The following is a 23,339-nucleotide window of genomic DNA, read 5'->3' as shown; positions in this document are numbered from 1 at the left end:
GTACAGGATTGGATAAAGAGAAAAAGGGAGGCTTATGGCAGATACAGAGGGCTCAAAACAGCGGAAGCGCTAGAGGAGTATAGAATGTGCAGGGAAATTAGGAGAGCAAAAAGGCAGCATGAAAAACATTGGCAGGTAAAATAAAGAAAAATCCAAATTTATTTTACAAGTACATTAAGAGTAAGAGGATAACTAGGGAAAAAGTAGGGCCCATTAAGGACCATAGTGGTAACTTGTGTGTGAAGCTGGAAGACGTAGGTAGGGTTCTAAATGAATACTTTGTTTTGGTGTTCACAAGTGAGAGGGAGACATGGGTATGGAAATCAGGCAGAAGGATTGTGATATAATTGAAGAAATTAGCATAGAAAGGGAGGAGGTTCTAAGTGGTCTGGCAGGCTTAAAAATAGATAAATCTCCAGGCCCAGATGAAATGTATCCCAGGCCGTTAAGTGATGCAAGGGAGGAGATAGCAGGGGTGCTGGCAATAATTTTCAATATCTCTCTGACCACAGGAAAGGTGCAAGAGGACTGGAGGACAGCCAATGTGGTACTGTTATTCAAGAAGGGAGGAAGGGATAAACCAGGGAACTACAGGCAAGTCAGTCCAACCTCAGTGGTGGGGAAACTATTGAAAGCAATTCTGAGGGACAGAATTAATCTACACTTGGAGGGGCAGGGATTAATCAAGGACATGTCTGACCAATTTGATTGAATTTTTCGAAGAGGTGACCAGGTGTGTAGATGAGGGCAATGCATTTGACGTAGTCTACTTGGACTTCAGCAAGGCTTTTGAGAAAGTCCTGCATGGAAGACTGATAACGAAGGTAAGAACCCATGGGATCCAAGACAATTTGGCAAATTGGATCCAGAATTGGCTGAGTGGCAGGAAGCAGAGGGTGATGGTCGAGGGGTGTTTTTGTGACTGGATGTCTGTGTCCAGTGGGGTTCCACAGGGATTGGTGTTGGGTCCCTTGCTGTTTGTGGTATATTTAAATGATTTAGACTTGAGTATAGGAGGGTTGATCAGTAAGTTTGCGGATGATACGAAAATTGGTGGATAGTAAATAGTGAGGAGGATAGCCTTAGATTACAGGAGGATATAGACGGGGGACTAGTCAGATGGGCTGACCAGTGGCAAGTGGAATTTAATCCGGATAAGTGTGAGGTGATGCACTTGGGCAGGACAAACAAGGCACAGGAATACATGAGTGCTGGCCAGCCTCTGAGGCAACTGCTGAGGCAGGGGGGAGGTCGTGTTGCCCTGGTGTTGCATCCCGCCCACCGGCAATTGAGGTGGGGGCAGGGTAAGTGAGGGAAGTGGCCACGCATTAGGGACACCTGTATAAACTGACAATGTCTCTGCAACTGAGGCAGATCAGGCACAGCCACAATGATAACACTGAGGTCAGGCTGCAAGCCTGCCCGCCCATGCATGCAACATGGAGGCATGAAAAGACCACCAAGTGCTCCATACCTTACCCCCCGCTCCGCCCACCCCTGCCCCCTCCCCCCGGCACAGACTTCGAGTCCACCACCACTTTATTGGACTGTGGAGCAGTTGGACTGCACACATTGTACAATCTCCTCACCAACGCTGGCCATGTAGCAGTCACTGATGGAGTTGCTCACAGCCCCTTACAATCTCAGCATCCCGGTTAGGAGCAGTGTCCCTCATGTCACAAGCTGACAGGGCAGCCATGAGCGTGCTCACCTCTGACCATCCGAGGGGTGAGCAGCACTCTCCAGGAAGCATTAAGGGGTGGTCACACAGGGCCAGGAAAGGTGCTCAGTACAGACATGATAACCACGTCTCTCCCTCTTTCATGCTGCAGGAGGACCACATCAGGATCATGGATCCTGGTGACCTAGCTGTATGCCTGATGGCCTACAGAGAGCATAGAAGATGAAGGAGAGAGTGACTGAGGCTCCTGGCCACACAAAGGCAGGAGCAGCAACCTCATGAAGAAGGGGCAGCAGGGGCTCCCGCACACGCTGCTCATAAGCGACAGCGAGCTGTGTCTGGTCGGCTCCTAGCGACACCCAGGGTCAATAGACATCGCCTGCCATTCCTGCACGTGACTGAGAACCAGTGTCGCCGATGACTGGGCATGTCTAGGGACCTGGTGTCTCACATCTGTCACTTACTGCAGGACTTGGCGCCACGGGGAATGGAGGGCATCAGAGCAAATCACCGGGATGCTGAAGATACGGTTCTGGTGCCTGGACCGGTCTGGTGGTGCCCTGCAATACAGTCCACAGAGGGTGTCACGCATCATCCTCGTCTGCTGTGCCCTTTACAACCTGGCACTGCAACGGGGAGAGGAGCTGGCTGAGGAGGAGATGGAGGAGCTGCATGTCTCCTCCGATGAGGAGGACGCTGATGGGGATAAGAATGAGGGGGTCCTCAGTGGTGACAACATTGGGGATGAGGCTCTCACACTGGCTAGATGAGGCAGGTGCGTTTGGGAGGCCCTCATAGCTGCCAGATTTGTGGAGGATGATGACGACATGCAGTGAGGTGATGGCATAGATCCTTAATTCGCAGTTATTAACATTTGACTCCAGTCTGGCTTATTGCCGCACCAATATTCTCTGTGAGCATGCTCCTGTCATGGAGATGCAGTGAAGACACTAGCTGTCACTAAATCGCAAGAGGATGATGTCAATATGCAGTAAGGACATTCCACAGATCTTCACACAGCCTCTGAGAATGTTTGACTCCTGTCTGGCCGAGGACAGCTCATTTGCACTCCATGTTCAAGGCCTTCTCAGAGATGCAGCCATGAAACTTTAGACGCATCTGATGCTGTGTCCACCTTCAACACCTCAGCCCTTCAGGAGTTGGTGCACAGCATCACTGTTCGCAGATGCTGGTGTGATGGGGGCCAGCCCAACCATAAAGGTGCTGAGAGCATACAGAGAGTATGAGAGATCTCTATGACACCTGCCCACAACATTCTGGTAGCAATGACCAGCACTGCTGAGGTGCAGGCATCAGTAATGTTTCAGAGAGTGTGAGGCTGGACCATCACTGTGGTCTGAAGGCTGCACAGAACACAGGGAAGAGGCCCTGGACTGAGACACCTGCCTTTATCTTGTGCAGAAAGGTTTCACATCTGAGTGACAAGAACACTGCTCATCAGAAGAAGGAGCCACAGGCAAGATGACATTCTTAGGAATTTATTGACAATAGTGAACATTATGTACGAGTGATCAACATCCAAGCCCAGGCTGTGCAACTACTTTTGCCTAACTTTTCTAACCCTGCCGCGACATCTTGGTGCTCCCCGGACATCCACAGCAGAGGTGGAGGCAACCTGCTGACTGTGACGCCCTGTCTATGATGACTTTGGCAGGCGTCCTCTGTAGGGCTGAGACTTGGAGGACTCTGGCCTGCTTTCGGGGTCCTGCTGTCTGGCAGTGTCACTCTCCTTGGACTGTGAAGGTGGAGCTGCGGAGGTCACAGGAAGATAGGATTCAGATGGACCAGTCACTCCCAGAGTCACCTGGGTGGATGGCCCTGGAGCATGCACCTGCTGATCCTCCACCCAATGGACACCTGAGGGCCCCAGACTGACTCCTTGAGGAGCAGGGTTGGCTGGAGTGAGATCGAGCTGCCCAGCACCCCTCTTGCTTACACAGTGTTGGAGGCCAACTATGGCATCAGTGACGGAGTTAAGCCCGCGCAGCAGTGCAGGAGTGAAGTCCTGGACCAAGGTTTCCATGGCAGCCATCATCCTGCCAGTGCTGACCTCGGTGCATTGTAATGCAGCACTATCACCTCAGCCTGAAGACAGATGGACTCCTCCATTGTGCCTTGCAATCTGAGAGCAGCGGACATCCCTTCCTGATGTTCCCAAGCTTGCCTTTGTAGCTCCAGTAGCTGTGACATAACCAAGTCCAGAGGCTCGTCATCTGACTTGGACTCAGCAATGTTCTGGCCTCCAGCAGTCCTCCGAGTGCAGGGTCCCTGGGAAGTTCCTGCCACCACCTGCAGTGGATCAGAAAGTGCAATGTGATCATCTGATTGTGATTCCGAGGCTACTCTAAAGCGAGGTGTGTGTCTCTGCACTGGTGGATGGTGTGGGTGAGCGCTGTGACGGGACTGCAGGGAGGGTGCCTTCAGATTCCTCCTCAGATGTTTCATCAGGGCTTTGATTGGAGTCCCTGGGTCATGGACTCTGCCGGCTGTTTGGCAGATGTGCCTGTGAAAGCAAGGGGAGATAATTAATGCATGGCAGTGGCCTGTGAACAAGGACACATCATTCACAGCACGGTTGACTGACGGATGTTGTACTGTTGGATCCTCACTTGGTAAAGCAGAGCTGACCTTATCAGTAGCACAGGACCGGTCCCGGTCATCACTGGCCAGCTGGATGGCTCTGTTTTCGAAATCTGTCAGAACCTTAATTCCAGCATCCCTCCACCTGTCTGCAACCTTTCCCTCCTGTTGTGAGCCAGTTTGTCCTGCATGGATAGAGACGGAGAGAGTATCAGGACGCCTGCCAGGCCAGAAGATAAGTATAACTGGTCTGTGTGCGTGGTGAGTGGTCCCATAGACAGGATGAGGACAGTGATGGTGTGCGTGAAAGAATGAATGGTGATGTCCCTTGCACTGGAAGTGAGTGAGGGCCCTGTGGACGTGTGATGGGTTTGTGAGTGTGTGAGTTGGGAGCAATGGGAAGAGTGACTTACCCTGGCGGAACGGAGGAGATCATTCATCCTTTTGTGGAACTGGGTGGCTGTCCTCTTCTGCAGGGCGCTCGTACTGACCACCACTGCCACTACCTGCCAAGCCGGGTTGGTGACATTGCTACACATCCTGCAGCCAGAGCGGGGGTAGAGCAAATCCCCTAGTGTCTCCAGCAGTTGCTCGAGGGACCTGTGTTTGAAGCGGGGGGGGCTGCAATCTTTTTGCCTTGACTGGCCATGCCTCCCGGACAGTGGTGGTGAGCTGGTGGCGATGAGCGTTTGCTGGTGGCTGCCTTTTAATGATGGTGGCCGGTGTGATGCAACAGCAGGGTAATGGCGAGCCCATGAATGAGAGCCCACTTGCCATGGAAACTGCGTGTTTCCTGGGAATGCATAAATAATGAGGCATGGAAGATTATTGTGTGAAAACTTGCCATTTTCATCAGTGCATAGGACTCCATTTTACCCTCCTGCTACTGCGCTTAGTGCAATTTTGGGAAAGTTCCACCCCATGAGTGGTCCTGACAAGGAGGAAAGGTGGATGTGGAAAGGATGTTTCCTCTTGTGGGAGAATCTAGATCTAGGGGCCGCTGTTTAACTATAAGTGTTGCCCACTTAGGACAGAGATGAGGAGAATTATTTTCTCTCAAAAGGTTGTGAGTCTTTGAAACTCCCTTTCTCAAAAGGCAGTGAAAAGCAGAGTCTTTGAATAATTTTAAAACAAAGGTAGAGGGGTAGGCAGGAATGTGGAGTTTAGGTTACATTCAGATCAGTCATGATCTTATTGAATGATGGCACAGGCTTGAGGGGCCAAGTGGCCTACTCCTGCTCCTAGTTTGTATGTTAGTAAATATTGAAATGTCAGTCAGAGTATGACAATGCTCTGCCTTGATAACAACATTACTGAAATGGACGCAAATGTATGTGTTTGATGTCATAAAGCACTTCCCTGTTCCCCTGCATTGTGACTCATAAACTAATGTTCAATGTGACTAAGCTCACTTTGCACCAGCCATGGCAATTATCAGCTTATTTTCTAGCAATATTATATATTGTTCTAGGGCTTGGTGTTCTATTTTGGGGCTTTCCCATTACACGTTCTCCTTGAGTTCAATGCCACTTCTTAAAAGTGGACCTCAGGTGCCATACTAACTAGAGCATGCCTTTATCAACCCAATATCTATGGAAATATAATAAGACACAAAGCTCAGAGGTCTGTTGTCACTGTGCTTTAGATTCTAGGTAGAATTTTCTGTGCCCGCTGGTGTTGGGCACTTTTGGCAGTGTGTATGAACAATATGGCGAGAAGGCTAAAAATTGGTTTCACGACATCCTGGAACCAGTTTGTAATCGTCCACTCCACCCATCAATGGTGGGCCACGTTTCCCACCTTCAGACATTGGGAACCTCACTGTAATACATCTGCACATTATTATAAGCCCATCCAGCTGGAAACATCCTACCCACACTGGATCGTCCAAGCACTTTGGTGTTTGTTTCACAACAGCATATATAAGGTGTGCACTTGGCAGGCTGCGCTCGAGGGGGCTCAAGGTGAGTACACAATAACATTGCGCAGCGCTTGCAAGGGTCAACTGTTGGACTTCAAGGTGGAGGTGCATTGCGATGTGGGACAAGGGCTGCCCTCCAGTTGAGGTGAGATGGGAGGGGGGGTGCAAGGACTGAACTGCGGTTGAGGCAAGTTGTGGGGGTGGGGGGAAAGGATCCTACTGTGGTTGATTGTGGTGCACAAGAACATGTGGGGTGGGGGTAGGGGGTGGAAGGAAGCGGTCATGCATTAGGGAAACCTTGTATAAAGCGATGATTCCTCCGCAGCTGAGACAGTTCAGATGCAGCCACATTGATATGATTGGAGTCGGGCCTCTCGTTTATCTGCCCACTCAAGCAACACAGAGGCATTAAGACAAAAACAGAATTACCTGGAGAAACTCAGCAGGTCTGGCAGCATCGGCGGAGAAGAAAAGAGTTGACATTTCGAGACCTCATGACCCTTCAGCAGAACTGGGTGAATCCAAGGAGAGGGGTGAAATATAAGCTGGTTTAAGGTGGGGAGGGGGGGTGGTGGGTTGCTTGGGGAGAGAGAAGTGGAGGGGGGTGGTGTGGTTGTAGGGACAAGCAAGCAGTGATAGGAGCAGATCATCAAAAGATGTCACAGACAAAAGAACAAAAGAACACAGGTGTTGAAGTTGGTGATATTATCTAAACGAATGTGCTAATTAAGAATGGATGGTAGAGCACTCGAGGTATAGCTCTAGTGGGGGTGGGGGGGCATAAAAGATTTAAAAATAATGGAAATAGGTGGGAAAAGAAAAATCTATATAAGTTATTCGAAAAAACAAAAGGAAGGGGGAAGAAACAGAAAGGGGGTGGGGATGGAGGAGGGAGGTTAAGATCTAAAGTTGTTGAATTCAATATTCAGTCCGAAGGCTGTAAAGTGCCTAGTCGGAAGATGAGGTGCTGTTCCTCCAGTTTGCGTTGGGCTTCACTGGAACAATGCAGCAAGCCAAGGACAGACATGTGGGCAAGAGAGCAGGGTGGAGTGTTAAAATGGCAAGCGACAGGGAGGTTTGGGTCATTCTTGCGGACAGACCGCAGGTGTTCTGCAAAGCGGTCGCCCAGTTTACATTTGGTCTCAGGTGGCTGCTTTGTAGAACACCTGCCGTCTGTCCACAAGGATGACCCAAACCTCCCTGTCGCTTGCCATTTTAACACTCCACCCTGCTCTCTTGCCCACATGTCTGTCCTTGGCTTGCTGCATTGTTCCAGTGAAGCCCAACGCAAACTGGAGGAACAGCACCTCATCTTCCGACTAGGCACTTTACAGCCTTCTGGAGTGAATATTGAATTCAACAACTTTAGATCTTGACCTCCCTCCTCCATCCCCACCTCCTTTCTGTTTCTTCCCCCTTTTTTTTCCCAATAATTTATATAGATTTTTCTTTTCCCACCTATTTCCATTATTTGTAAATCTTTTATGCCCCCCCCCACCCCCACTAGAGCTACACCTTGAGTGCCCTATCATCCATTCTTAATTAGCATATTCGTTTAGATAATATCACCAACTTCAACACCTCTGTGTTCTTTTGTCTGTGACATCTTTTGATGATCTGCTCCTATCACTGCTTGCTTGTCCCTACAACCACACCACCTCCCCAACTTCTCTCCCCCCTCCCCCGACCTTAAACCAGCTTATATTTCACCCCTCTCCTTGGATTCACCCACTTCTGCTGAAGGGTCATGAGGACTCGAAACGTCAACTCTTTTCTTCTCCGCTGATGCTGCCAGACCTGCTGAGTTTTTCCAGGTAATTCTGTTTTTGTTTTGGATTTCCAGCATCTGCAGTTTTTTGTTTTTATCGCAGAGGCATCAAAGTTCCACCAAGTGCTCCTAAGCTTTCCATCCCTCGAGCACAAACTGAAAACTAATGAGCGTTTAAGTTGAATGACTGCGCACGTTGTACACTCTCCTCACTAAAGCTGCCCATGGAGCAGTCACTGCTGGAGGTGGTCACAACCCCTTGCAACGTCATCATCCTGTTTGAACCAGTGTCCCCCATGGTTCAAGCTAACAGCGCAGCCTTGCAGTCCCTTGAAATAATTATTTCAATGTACAATGTGCAAATTAAAGTTTACAAAAGAAAACAAAAAAATAGCAGATGCCAAGTGAGGGCAAACCAAAGCTTGGTTTTATCTGGTATAATATACTCTGTAATAAACAGATTTTGACCTACACAGTGAGTAGGAATTGTCGAATTTCAGGAGATAGACCCCTCTGCCTGGGTACTGATGGGATCCAGCGTTAGGAGAATGCCTGCGCCTCAGCTGAGAGCACAGCATGCAGTCCAATGGGCAAAGCTGCTGTCAATCGGTCAGGTGTAATGGGCAGAGGTGGGTGGGGTTTCGGGCAGCCATGCAGCGCACTAAACTCTGGCCATCCGAGTGGTGGCCAGAACTCTCCGGGATGTGTTAAGGGGCCTACAGACTTAACTATGTCTCAGAGCACCCATGCTAACCCATGTATCTCACTCTTTCATTCTGCAGGAGGAGCACATCAGGAGCATGGAGCCTGATGAATTAGCTGTATGCCTCGTGGTGTACAGAGCACAGAGACGATGGAGAAGGGAGCAATGAAGATGCCTGGCAGTGCAGAGGGAGGAGCAGCACCTACAGGAAGGCTTCCGCACATGCCATTGAAGAGCCTCAGCGAGCCATCACTGGTCAGCGCCTAGCTAGACCAAGGGTCTATAGATACCGCCTTTCATTCCTGAAATGTCTGACAACTAGTGTCACCAAAGACTGCACATGTCTAGCTAACTTGTTGAGCACACCAGACAACTGCTGCAGGATTTGACGCCACGGGGACATGGAGGTCATCCACTGCCCATGGCTGTGAAAGCGACTGCGGCGCTAGTGGCTCTATTCTGGGCTCTGTGGGATATCACAAACCTTCACCCACAAATGCACCCATGAGGTCACGGATGCCATCTTCGCGAAGGTACACAACTTTGTGCATTTTGCCTGGGATCAGGAAAGCCAGGATGCAAGAGCAATTGGATTTACCCAGATCTCGGGTTTCCTACAGGTGCAGGGTGCCATCGACTGACCTCACATGGCATTCAGATCTCTGATCCCTGATGTCTTCCAGGGTCCACAGAGGCTGCAGGGTTAGCTCCTCAGGGACAAGGGCTACTCGTAGAGGCCGTGGCTAATGACACCCGTGTGGTGGCCTCAGACTGCAGCAGAGTGAATTTATAACAAGGCTCATGCTGCAACTCACGCTTTGGTGGAGCAAACCATTGAAATGCTGAAAATTAGGTCCTGGTGCCTGGACCGGTCTGGAGGAGCCCTGCAGTATAGTCCACAGAGGGTGTTATGCATCATCATTGCCTGCTACGCTCTTTAACAACTTGGCACTGCAATGGGGAGAGGAGCTGGTTGACGAAGAGATGGAGCAGCTGGATGTCTCCTCCCTTGAGGAGGACATTGACAGCGATAAGGGTGAGGAGGTCCTTGAAGGTGGCGATGAGGCCAGCACACATGCCAGATGAGGCAGATGTGCTTGGGAGGCTCTGATATCTGCTAGATTTGTGGAAGATGATGACGACATGCAGTGAAGAGACACCAAAGATCCTCATATTGTATCTGTGAACATTTGACTTCAGTTTGGCTGACGGCAGGGCACATACCCTCTGTGATAATGCTACTGTCATGGAGATGCAGTGGAGGCCCTGTTATTCGCTCAACTCCAGGAGGATCATGTTGATATGCAGTGATGACACTCCATGATCTTCACATAGCTTCTGTGAATGCCTGACTCCTGACTGGCTGAGGACAGCTCGCTTGCGCTCTGTGATCAGGGACATATGGAGACTCAGCCATGAACCTTTTAATGCATCTGATCCTTTGTCAGCCTTCAGCACCTGATCTCTTCAAGAGCACAGCATCACTGGTCAGTGATGCTGAAGAGATGGGGATGAGCTTCACCTTAAAAAGTGCTGAGAGCACACAGTGAGAATGACAGAACTCTGTGACCCTGCCCATGACATTCTGGCAGCAATGACAAGCACCATCGAGGTGCAGGTATCACTAATGTGCCCAGGGGATCTGAGGCTGGACCATCACTTTGGTCTGAAGGCTGCACAAAGCACAGGGAAGAGACCCTGGGCTGAGGCATCTGCCTTTATTTTGTGCAGAAACCAAGGTTTCACATCTGAGTGACATGAAAACTACTCATCAAAACAAAGAGCTATAGGCAGGGAGACATTCTTGGGAGTTTATTTACAATAGTGAACACTACGTACAAATCATTAACACCCGTACCAAGCTGTGTCCCCCTTTCTATCGGGGACCTGGGTTGGAGGGTGTTGCATGCAGCAGTCCCTTATAATCGGAGAATGCATAGGTTCACGGACTCTCAGGACACCTGCCCTTTTTGCAGTCTTGTGGAGTCCGTGGACCATGCTTATATAGGGTGTGGTAGGTTGCACTCCCTTTTTAGTTATCTGAAAAACATTTTATTAATGTTTTGTTTGCACTTCAGCCCCACTCTCCTGATCTATGGGCACCCGGTGCGGAAGGGGGTCGGGAAGGAGGAGGACCTCCTCGTGAACCTGCTCCTGGGCCTGGCCAAGTTGGCTATTAACAGGTCCAAGCAGCGGGCGATCGACGGGGGAGTCCCGCCCAATTGTTTGTCCCTCTTCCACGGCTACGTTCGCGGCCAGGTGTCTTTGGAGAGGGAGCACACGGTGTTTGCTGGCACTCTCGAGGCCTTCCATGCCCAGTGGGCACCGCGGCGACTAGGGTGTTTTGTTAACCCCATTAATCACATTTTGATTTAAAGTTTGTAAGTTGCCTTTAAACTTTGTTCTTGGTTTTACAGCTGACCTGAATTAGGGGCTGTGCCTGATTTATCCCAATTTTGTTAATTTAGTTTAATTGTTTTGACTCTATAAGAAGTACTGCTCTTCTCTCCGATATAAGAGTTCCTAACCTTTCTAACCCTGCCACTACGTCTTGGTGCTCCCTGGACATTTACAGCGGAGGTGGAGGCAGCCTGCTGACTGCTATGCTTTGTCCATGTAGACCTTGGTGGGTGGTCTCTGGAGGGCCAAGACTCAGAGGCCTCCAGCCTGCTTTCAGGGTCCTGCTGTGTGGCAGTGACACCCCCCTCGGCCTGCAGAGCTGGAGCTGTGGGGGTCACAGGGAGAGGTGATTCAGATGGGGCCGGCACTCCCGGAGTCACCTGGGTGGGGTTCCTGAGGTGTGCACGTGCTGATCCTCCTCCCTATGGGTGCCTGAAGGGTCTTGGCTGACTCCTCGATGAGAAGGGGAAGCTGGAGTGAGATCGAGCTGCCCCACACCCATCTCGCGTTGACACTGTTGTAGGCAAACAATGGCATCAGCGATGGGGTTCAGCCCATGCAACATTGCAGGAGCGATGTCCTGGACCAAGGTCTCCATGGCAACCACCATCCTACCAGCATTGACCTCGGTGCATTGGCATGCTGGAACTATCCCAGGACAAAAGAGACAAGCGGAAATCCTATTGGAGAGAAGAGCAGTACTTCTTCAAGATAAGCATTCCTGGAAGAGAAGTGGCAGTGAATTAAACACTGTGGATGCTGGAAATCTGAAACAAAAACAGAAAATTCTAGAAAATTTCAGCAGGTCTAATAGCATCTGTGGAGAGAAACAAAAAACAAAGTTAAACAAAGTCCATATGTCTCTTCTTCAGAGCTAAAAGTTGAAGAAGTGCTGCTCTTCTCTCCATCAGGATTTCCATTTGTCTCTTTTGCCCTGTTACCTTCATTGCTTTCCATTTCTCTCCTAGCGTTTGACAAGGTGTTTACTAAAACTCATTTTCACAGCCATATTTCCTTCCTCAGTGACTGTCTCCATCTCTAACTTACCCCACGTGGATTCCAACTGAAGTTCCATTCCTCATGTTTTGAATCCACCCAAGATTACAGGTATCCCCAGGACAAACAACATTCCTCAGACTGCTGTTCTCGCTACATCCTGAGATTGACACTCAGTGCCCTGCGCCACCATATGAACACACTCGACCTCTCCCTTCAGCAGCACCGACTCACCCTATCTCATTGCTGTCCTCACCAGTTTCATTTTATTCTTCATCTCATCTGAAACCTTAACAAGGAACTTTGTCTCTTTCTTTCATGTGCTAAAGGGTGCAAGCTCCAACAACTCATTAATACCAATGCCCATCCAGGATCTTCTACTCCTTCCTGTCCCTCTGATCCCATCCCGTCTTCTAATCCCAGCCCTTGCCATGTATTCACCATACCCTTTTAGCTCTGAAGAAGAGTCATATGGACTCGAAATGTCATCTCTGTTTTTCTCTCCATAGATGCTGTTAGACCTGCTGAGTTTTTCCAGCATTTTCTGTTTTTGTCAGTGTTGGTTCCTCTGAAAAATCATATAGAGAAACAAAATGAATTTAGTGCCACTCTAGGCAAACTGAAGAAACAGTTGGCAGGGAAAGCTCAGCAATGTTCAATGTTCCAGGAGGGAGCCAAGAGATACAAGGAGGAGACAGAAGCACCAAAGAATCAGCTGAGTGAAACAAAAAAGGCATTAGAAGTAAAGGTCATGGGACTTCCCAAGATGTGAGTGGATAATGAAGCTATGAATAACACAACTACCGAACTGAACCAAGTTAAGATTTTACCGGAGTGAAATTTGGCCGACTGTGAAATCAAAGTGAAGGACGACTCAAAAGTCTGTGGCAAACAGAAGAAAAGACAGAAATCAGATCAGAAAGGCCAGTAAGCTATGTCTCCAGAACCACCTCTGCAGCCGAGAAGGATTGTTCCCAACTAGAAAAGGTGATATTCAGAGTGAAGAAATTCCACCAGTATCTGAGCAGACAGCATTTTCCATTATGTCAGGCCATACACCATTAAAGGATTTATTCAGTGAGGATAAAGGCATTCCACCAATAGCTTCAGCAAGAAATCAATGTTGGCCTTTGATATCATCTGCATATAAGCACATGTTTATGCACCATCCTGGCTTGCATATTGCAAATGCGGACACACTCAGTTGTCTCCTGGTACCAGATAGCATTGTACATGCTCCAGTGCCACAAGAAATTGTGCTTGTGCTGAATTTCTTGGACTTTTTGCCTGTGTGTGCAAAGCAAATGAGGAATTGGATGAACTGAGATCCAATTTTGTCGAAAGTCTGAGACGTTGTATTGCTAGGGTGGTCAAATTCATCAGTATCTGAGGAGATGAGACCATTCCATATCGAAAAACAGAGTTAAATTGTCAAGATGGAATCTTCTTGTGGACATCAAGAGCTATTGTCCCTTCGTGAGGAAGGGAACCACTCTTGACAGAGCTTCACAGTGCGCATCCAGGCAAATCGAAGTTGAGAATGCTTATGCAAAGCTATTTCTGGTGGCCAGGCATTGCCAGTGACATTGAAAGCATGATCTGCACTGTCTCCACTGTTAGCAACAACAGAAGTCGCTTGTTTCAGCTCCCCTGCATCCGTGGGAGTGGCCTGGTCGACCCTGGGTTAGACTACATATTGATTATGTAGGACCATGTTTTTATTGATTGAAGATACACATTCTAAGTGGATGAAATCAAATCACCAACATTGAGCGTAACTATTGAAAAGCTGCATCAATGTTTTAGTATACATGGCCTACCGGAAGTCATCATTTTGGATAATGGTACAGACTTTACCATTGCAGAATTTTAGGCAGTTATGAGCTTAAATGGAATCAAACATATTAAAACAGCACCATATAATCCATCATCAAATGGGTTAGCTGAAAGAGCTGTGCAAACTTTCAAGTCAGGATTGAAATCAAATCACCAACATTGAGCGTAACTATTGAAAAGCTGCATCAATGTTTTAGTATATATGGCCTACCGGAAGTCATCATTTTGGATAATGGTACAGACTTTACCATTGCAGAATTTTAGACAGTTATGAGCTTAAATGGAATCAAACATATTAAAACAGCACCATATAATCCATCATCAAATGGGTTAGCTGAAAGAGCTGTGCAAACTTTCAAGTCAGGATTGATGAGGGTTTCCGAAGATACACTAGAAACTCGACTTTCCCACTTTCTCCTCAATTATCATACGATGACTCATTCAACAACGAGTTCAACACTCTCTGAATTAGTGATGAAATGCCGCCTACATACAAGGTTAAGTCTGGTGTTTCCAAACTTAGAATGGAAGGTGGAGAGGAATCGGAGTAATCAAAAATTAAATCATGATATTCATAGCAAAGCTTGAAGATTTACTGTAGGAAATATAGTTTTCATGCGGAATTTTAGAAGTGGACCTTATTGGGTTCCTGATACAATTGTCACAGAAACTGGTCCCTTGTCCTTCCAGCTGGTAGTGGAAGACTGAATTATTTGAAAACATGTGGATCATCTTAGGAGTAGAGAGACATTCCAACAATCGGCTATTTTGCCTGTGATTAATGTCAAACCATTAATCCCCTAGGTGACAGATCAACCTAGAATAGGCATATCCGATGTCTTGTAGAGTTGCCAAACCCTGAACTGCTACTTTCTAATGATGTACTTGATGCTGCAGTTCCTGATCATGTCGATCCAGTGAAAGAGGTGGTGGAGCCACGCTGCTCTAACTGAATAAGGAAACTGCCTCAGAGACTTAATCACCTAACCTGTATTTACGTATATGTCATGGATTAAAATCTTCCTTGTAAATAGGAAATGTTAAAAAAAAAACTAAAGGGGGAGGAAATGTAGTGGTTGAAGGTATAGCCTTTTCCTACTGCCTGTCGGGGGATCACATGATTGTTCTTGTAGACTTCAACGAATGAGCCCTAAGTGCGGGTAATCTGGCGGGGTGCGGCTTTCTCGTCCTGGGCCTGGTTCAAGCATGTAGCCTCAGAAAAAGCTCTCTGTAATAAATTTCTGTTTCAAGTGGAAACCTATCTGGTATGTCAAGTCATTTTACACATTTGCAGACTTCCAACATGGTGAACTACAACCACAAGGTTTCTGCTTCACCCAGTGTTTCTCCACTCAGGATTTCAATTGACTACTGAGCTGAGTGCAAGAAGCCATACATAAGCATCATATTAGAAGGTACTCAACACCAAGATTCAATCACAAAGACAGTGAATAACTGAATCACTGTGCCCTCTCATTGATGAATCCATCTTCACCCCAGAAGCAGATTTCAATCAAAAGCAAAAACTCAAACCACACAGAATATTTGGAATTGAGTGAATTGACTTGACTCAGAGATATATGTCATATACTTTGAATTATATTGTAGATGGTTCCCTATGCACATGCTATACAAGCAGTCAAACCATGCATACTAAAGACTTCCTGAGCTATGCATGTCTCTGATTTGACATGCTAGACTTCAATGTATATTCTGTACAGCTTTCAGAAATAGTACTAATAACTGACCTGAATTCTGCCTGAATGCTGTGACCATTAAAAAAGAATCTGATAAATAATCTAATAATAAATTTGGTTTTTAATATCATATTTCTGCATAGATTTCACCCTTAATTTAAGCTGAAATGATGACTACTCAAACTGGCAGGGATATTTGATGTGATGGAAAACGCTGATTTCTTTTTCATTCCACGTGAGCTAAATGATGTCCCTCGACATTTGTAAAGCTAATATAAGATTCATGATGTGAGCAAATTTATATATAGCACTTTAGCAAAGTTTTTCTTGGAAATCAAGGTATACAACATGAACAGTGCAATCTTCATTTATTATTCTGGTCATTACCTCAAATAATTCAATCAAGTTGGTAAGGTAGAAACTACATTTCCTAAAGCTATGCTGGGTATCTGATTGATCGTCTGTCATATGCTGTTTAATGCTGTCCAGCAGCTCCATTATAATTAAGACAAATTCACAGGTCTATACTTCCCATGGTCTGTTATATTTTTTTAAATGATGAGACCACATAAGCTTTCCTCGAACCTGGGAACCCATTTGGATCTCAATGAGATTTAAATAACAATAATGTGTGTTTGTCTTGGTGTAAACAGTAATGAAACAGAAGGAAGTAGCAATATATGTGCATACTATGCAGGTGTGGAGCACCATGTATCCATATGGAAAGTCAGGATTTCTTTAGTTACTTATATGAGGTGCAGCAACTAGGCAGACAATTACTGCATCAAACATTCTGTCATGTAATACATTACTGCTTGTTGTACAACAAACCTTGTTTTATTGACCTATTACGTGGAATTTCATTAACTATTCTCAATTGTCATCTTTACATTTGAGATTGACATGTTGATTTAGATTACCACAGCTTTAACACTTTTGAGTCAAACTGTTGGAGACTATCAAGAGATATGCATAAGTCTTCTCTAGTAAGCTGCCAGGTAAATAACTTGGACATTCTTCCACATCAATTGGCCCTGAAACTAGAGCACAATAACCTTTCCCTCCACAGAAGCAGTAACTTTATAAATGGTCTCTCTCTATTGTTAATCAAGTAAACCACCAAGGAAATTGAAGTGAAATTGGACATTGACAGGGGAGCAAAACATGTGGGATCTCATTCGTTGACTGTTATATGACATGCCCAATATTTAGTTCTATTAATGTTGGTAAGACAGAATTTGGCACGGAGCATATAAAGGTGGTCCAATACTTTGACATCTGTTTCATGTCTCAACCTATATCTAGTTTCACTCTCAATGTACAGAGTATTGATAAAGTCCTGGTGCAACTTAAAACTTTAATAACATTGGATGTACACACAATAGAAGCAAACTATAAAGGGCATATGGAAGCATAATTCATATTTTTTTTAGTGTTACTGTTGTCAATATTGTTATTAATGTTATGTTAATGTTTACCTGATTGAAAATGAGAGCAGGAGAGAAGGTGTACTGTGTTATGGTTGGCAAAACTGAATTCCAAAACTGTTGTGAAAAGAAAACTCAGTGCTCATTATAGGAAATATGCACCACATAGGAACACAGTTATTAATTTGATGAAAACTTTTCTTTCATGTGTACATCCAAAGCTATTAAAGTTGCATAAGGACTAAATAATCACCCCATATTTTCCTTGCTACTTAATGCCACAATGTTCCATCTCTGCACATGGGCCCTGACAACATCCCAGCAGTAGTATTGAAGATATTTGCTTCAGAACTAGCTGCACCCCTAGCCATGTTGTTTCAGTACAGAGTTAACACTGTATCTATCTACCTGATAATGTAGAAAATTGTCCAGGGATGTCCAGTCTACAAATAGCAGAACAAATGCAATCCAGCCACTGCTTTCTCAAAGGCAATTTGGGATGGGCAACGAATGCTGAGCTTGTTAGTGACACTCACATCCCACAAATGAATAAAAAATTTTTCAATAAATATTTTGAGAAGCAATTAAGTATTTTGCTGACAATATATCATAATCACAAGGAAAAAGCAAATTTCGCCCATACTGGCAACATTTGAGTGCATTGCCTTGAGCTGGAGTTAATTCACTAGTAACATATGCTTTAAAAAGATTTGTTCATTAATCATATTTTTTCAATATGTGATTTATATTTTATAATAAGGAAACAAAAAAGAAAGTACTGAAACGGTAGGTCGGTCAGACATATATTGACCTGAAATATTTTTCCTTTATCTCCATAGAAGCTGCCTGACCTGCTGAACGCTTCCAAAATGTTCTGTTTTTATTTCAGGTTTCTTTCACCCACAATATTTAGCATTTTTTCCAAAATGAGGAATATGAGCTTTATTTCAGCTCATATTATTAAATTGAATGGGTTTTCCTGCATGTAAATATAAATAGGTCGGAAGTGGTAGTGATATTGTTGCTGAGCTAGTAATCCAGAGACCCAGGGTAATGCTCTGGGGACTTGGGTTCGAATCCCGCCACGGCAGGTGGTGGAATTTGAATTTAATAAAAAAAGAAGCTAGAGTTAAAAGTCTATTGATGACCATGAAACCATTGCTGACTGATGTAAAAACCTATTTGGTTCACTAATGTCCTTTAGGGAAGGAAATGTGCTGTCTTTACCTGGCCTGGCCTATATGTGACCCCAGACCCATAGCAATGTGGTTGACTCTTAAATACCCTCTGAGCAAGGGCAATTAGGGATGGGCAATAAATGCTGGCCTAGCCAGTGACGCCTATATCCCATGAATGAATTTTTAAAAAATCACAGGATCTTCACATTGCAGAAGGAGGCCATTCGGCCCATCGAGTTCGCACTGTGTCTTTAGTCCCACTCCTCTGCCTTATCCCCATAATCTTGCATATTCTCGTTTCAGATAGCAATCCAACTCCCTTTTGAATACCATAACTGCAACATGCTATGCCACCCAATTTCTGTCCACTTCGCTGTGTATTATCTATTAAAATTGTACTTTCATTCATGGATGGAAAATGTTATCTTATCCACTTTTCAAGTCTTGTACTAATTAATCATACTGCTGCTACTTTTTCTGATAACAGTCAAAGAAGATTAATGACTAAAAACCATTAGGAAACAACATCTGGCTTCACATACACCAGAAGTTTTATTGCTGTTTGTATCGGATATCCTTTGCATAATATTTCATATAGAGAAAGTTGCCAAAATTGTCTGATCAGAAACTCCTCTGAAGTCATGAAGAAGCAAATTTGTTTTGTACTTATGAGAAATCACAAGAAAGTGTTAAATGTGAAAAAGTTTTGTGTTCATCAAGATGAAAGATGTTAATGGGGTCTAGAACTATCTTCCAGTTCCAGGGCACATAACTTGATATTTTAAAAGAGCGCTCCATCATTACGTCCCTATGAATGAGACTGCCAAGCATTGCTGAGTTAATAATAGTTCTGTTTTCGAATAAGATTGAGATGACTGAGATTCATTTCACAGTCAGCAGATTGAAGATGCTTAATTTGGCCTGATTTTGAAGCTGTGATGACTCGATTGAGTGGACAGGTTTCATCAAGAAACAGTTAAACTTTATTACAGAGAGATTTACAGGTGCTTTCACACTCGACCAGGCCTCTCCTCAGGAAGCTTCCCCCCCCCCCACCCCTGGATTGCCCACGCTACAAACTCATTGGTCGGAGCAGTACATCATGTCACCCCCAAATGATAGAAGGGAGAGACTATCCCCAGTTACCACATTCCACTCCTTTAGTTTTTTTTTTACCATTTCTATTTTGTTTCACACACGTAGGTGGAGGATCTAAGAAATTCAATAATAGCACTAATTCCTGTGGAACGGGAGTATGCACAATACTGTCCAGCAACGGGAGATGGCTGAGTGCATCTGCATTTGCAATGTGTACGCCAAGACAGTACATAAAAGTATATGCAGGTAATGTCAGAGCCCATCATGTATTCTTGCTGATGCTATTGGTGGTATGGCCTTGTCCTTGCTGAAAAAACCCATTAATGGTTTATGGTCTGACACAATCGTGAAATGGTGACCATGCAGATACTGGTGGAATTTTTTCACCACGAGTACCATCGATAAATCTTCCTTTTCTAGCTGGGAATAGGCCTTCTTGGCTGTGGAGAGGGTTCTTGAGGCATAGCCAATGGGTCTTTCAGACCCATTTTCCATTTTATGGGATAGCACAGCTCCCACCCCAATGGGAGAGGCATCAAATGTTAATACCAGCTCACAACTGATCGTAGTGTACCAATAGGCATGATGAATGCAACAATTCCTTTGCTTTTATGAAGATATCTTCCTTCTGTGACCCCCAAGACCAACGGTGGTTCTTATTTTAGTAATGAGTGTAATGGTGCCAACACAATTGATAGGTTTGGTAACAAGCCACTGTCGCAGTTGATCATGCCCAGGAAGGACTTGAGTTCTGTTACCTTGGATGGTGATGGCACATCTTTTATTGCCTGAACTTTATCTTCTACCGGGTGCAGTCCCATGGCATCCACCTTGTGTCCTAGATAAGTCACTTCTGGTGCCTGAAATGTGCACTTTTCCTTCTTTAACCACACGTGGGTTTCCATTAATCTACATATCACTTCCTTCAGGTTGGTCAAATGTTCTGTCTCAGTTAACCCTGCAATGAGGACACCATCTAGATATACAATTACTATTGTAAGTCCTTGCAAAAGGTTCTCCATTGTTCTCTGGAAGATAGCACATGGTGACGAAACCCTGAAGGGTAGTATTGATAGAGATCCTTGTGTGTGTTAATGGTTAGGTATTCCATCAATGTGCTATTGAGCTCTAGTTGCTGGTAAGAGTGGTTCACATCCCATTTCGTATAGGACTTGCCTCTAGCCAGTTTGGCATATAAGTCATCTATCCTTGAAATAGGGTAGTTGTCTAGTTTGGCTGCCTTATTTATGGTAAATTTATAGTCTCCACAAATACATATGATGCGTTCCGGCTTAACCACTGGAACTATGGGCGCAGTCCATTCCGAGAGTTGAACAGGTTGGATAAGGTCTATCTTTTATAACTGGCACAGCCCTGCATCAACCTTTACTTTCAATGTATAAGGCACAGGTCTTGCCTTAAAGAAGGGAGGTGTTGCCTGTGGCTTCACAAGTATCTTGGGCCTGCATGCCTTTTAACTTCCCCAGTTCATCCCGAAAAGCCATGTTAGAAATTCTAAGATTCCGTCTGATTTTAGGTGAAATATCTCAGACCAGTTGAGTTTGATCTTCTGTAGCCACTCTTGGCCTAAAAGACTGTGTCTTTCTCCTTTCACAACTATTACAGCCTGCTGGGCTGTCTGTTGCTTGTAGGAGACTGGGATTATGCCCTTTACCTGAATCGATTCCCCCGTGTATGTCCTTAATTTAGTCGTTGTCCGCTCCAGGTTTATTGGCTGTCTTCCTTCATTAAGGTACCTGGAAGTGTGCTCTGCCACCACTGTGGGTGAGGCACCCTTGTCCACTTCCACTTTCAGTGGCTTCTCATTAACTTGTAATGTTACAGTAATAGGTTCGGTCTTCAAAGCAGACGCATTATATAAGGAGTAAACATCAGGAGCAGCAGCTTCAGCCATTGTTGTACCTGTTACCTCTATCATGTTTGCTGTTTTTCAGCCTGCTTTAACTTTGTCCAACATTGCCTAACCATGTGACCTTTCTTATGACACTAATGGCATTCCACCTTTTTAAATTTACAGGTATCCGCTCCATGGTCACCCCCCACGACTATAGTAACTTTGTCTCAAAGTCGATGCTGAAATGTTGCTGCTGGGTGTTTTAATGTTGCTTACAGTGGACATTAAATTGTGCTTTGATTCTTCAGGGTCAGGCTTTCACAGCACACTTGACAGTAGGTTCCTGCCCAACATGAAGAACGGTGCCATTTTCCAAGTGCTGTAAAGCCTGTGAGTCTCTGGCAGCACTTTCCATGGCTAGCGAGATTTCTAGGGCACGCTTAAAGTTGATGTTGACCTTGGCGGGTAAACGGTGCTGAATGGTGTCGTCTTTAACTCCACAAACCAATCAGTACTGCAGCATAATGTGTCCCCGAAGTCGCAGTGTTCTGTTAACTGCTTGAGGTTCACAACATAGATGGACTCCCCCAGAGCGCTAGCTCTGGAATTAAATTTAAAATGCTGTGTTACTACGGGTGAGTTTGGCTGGAAGTGTGTTTTCACGAGGTCCACTAATTCATTATAGGACTTGGAATTGGGTGCACTCGGAGCCATCAGGTTACAAATGAGGTTGTATGTTTTACTGCCACATACACTCAAGATGATCGCTTTCTGCTTTTCTTCCATGGTAACCTTGTATGCTGCAAAGTAAAATCCAAGGCGCTCTACATACTGGCTCCAGTCTTCCACAGTCACATCATATGGATCGATTCTGCTGAAGAGAGGCATGACCGGTGAGGAGCTTTTTAAAAAATATTTGATGTACTCACAGTAACAGGGTGAGGTGCAGAGTCGGAGCTGATCCCATCCTCGTCGCCAATTGTGATGACTCGATGGAATGGACAGGTTTCATCAAGAAACAGTCAAACATTATTACAGAGTGGTTTAGAGATGCTTTCACACTCGACCAGGACTCTCATCAGGAAGCTCTGCCCCCTGGATTGCCTGCACTACCAGCTCACTGGTCGGAGCCCCTGGAGTGCATTACGTGACCCCCGATTGATAGAACTATTCCCCCAGTTACCACAGAACCTCAGAGCCAGAGGTGCAAAGTCAGTTTCTAACCCAATGGTCAACATAATTCCCAATTGGAAAGAAAAACTTAATGAACTTGAAACTACTAATAGCAACCAAGAAAAATAATCATAAGGTCTTTTTTTATGAACAAAGCAAACTGAAAAATCTTTGATTGTATTCTTTCCAGGCTTTGTAAATGTGTTAATTGCTTCATAACTACCTAAAATACAGCTTTATGAAATATATAATTAGTCAAATAATATTTACAAAGGAACTTCCGATGGTTAGGGGAGACATTTGTCAACTGTTCAATTCTCCATGCATACAAATATATGAATTAGGAGCAGGAGTATGCCATTCGGCCCCTCAAGTCTGCTTGGCTATTCAATAAGGCTATGGCTGACCAGATTTTAACCTCATGTTCCTGCCTACCTCCGATAACCTTTCACCTCCTGGCTTATCAAGAATCTATCTACTTCTGCCTTAAAGACATTCAAGGACTCTGCTTCAACCACCTTTTGAGAAAGAGAATTCCAAAGTTTCACAACCGTCTGAGAGAAAACATTTTTCCTCATCTCTGTCCTAAATGGGCGACCCCTGATTTTGAAATAGTGGCCCCCGAGGTCTAGATTCCCCCACAAGAGGAAGCATTCTTTCCACAATCACCCTTCAAGGATCTTATATGTTTCAATCAAGTTGCCTCTTACTCTTCTAAACTCCAGTGGATACAAGATCCAGCCTTTCCTCATAAGACAACCTGCCCATTCCAGGTATCATTCTAGTAAATCTTCTGAGTTCCAGTTCTTCTCTTGGCAATACTTTTGATGTATCTCCTCTTAGCATAATCTGGGGCTTTGTCCAGATGCTATGTTGGGAAGAAGTCTGTTAGTTAGTAGATTATTTTGCCTCTTGGACTGAGATGACCCTATATCTCAGATAGTTGGGTGTGGACTTAGACCAGTTGTAGGCTCTAAACATGTCTGTCTAGATTTGTGTACTTTA

Source organism: Carcharodon carcharias, chromosome 7, assembly GCF_017639515.1.
Source record: "Carcharodon carcharias isolate sCarCar2 chromosome 7, sCarCar2.pri, whole genome shotgun sequence".
In the NCBI taxonomy this organism is placed as follows: Eukaryota; Metazoa; Chordata; class Chondrichthyes; order Lamniformes; family Lamnidae; genus Carcharodon; species Carcharodon carcharias.
This window is presented reverse-complemented; position numbering follows the sequence as displayed.